Source organism: Oryzias melastigma, linkage group LG4 (genome assembly GCF_002922805.2).
Source record: "Oryzias melastigma strain HK-1 linkage group LG4, ASM292280v2, whole genome shotgun sequence".
NCBI lineage: Eukaryota > Metazoa > Chordata > Actinopteri > Beloniformes > Adrianichthyidae > Oryzias > Oryzias melastigma.
In genome coordinates this window covers 8,426,218-8,426,592 of record NC_050515.1, presented here as the reverse complement: position 1 = coordinate 8,426,592, position 375 = coordinate 8,426,218, and positions in this window count along the sequence as shown.

Below are 375 nucleotides of genomic sequence, written 5' to 3'. Positions count from 1 at the left end.
TTTTAGTTCCTGTTTTGCAACCTATTCCAAAAGGTAGTGCAGATGCTGTCTCAAGGCTTTTACTGATATTTTTTGGATCCAAGTAACCTGAAAAAAACGTTAAGTCATCAAGAAACTTCTATTAACCCTCTTTTTTATATTCTGTTTTGTGTTTTACATGATAAAACATAGAATTAATGTATTTCTTGCATTTCCTCTTTTAGTTACGGTAGAACTGAATGTAGTTACTCATTACACATATTTTTATTTACTGCTGCATTAAGTACTAGGAGTAATTAATTAGGTATAATGTTTTATCTGCTGAAAAAGCCTTCAGAATACTAAGTTCAGAGTTTTAATTAAAGGTGAATTAGATTACACAGAACGAAGCCAGAC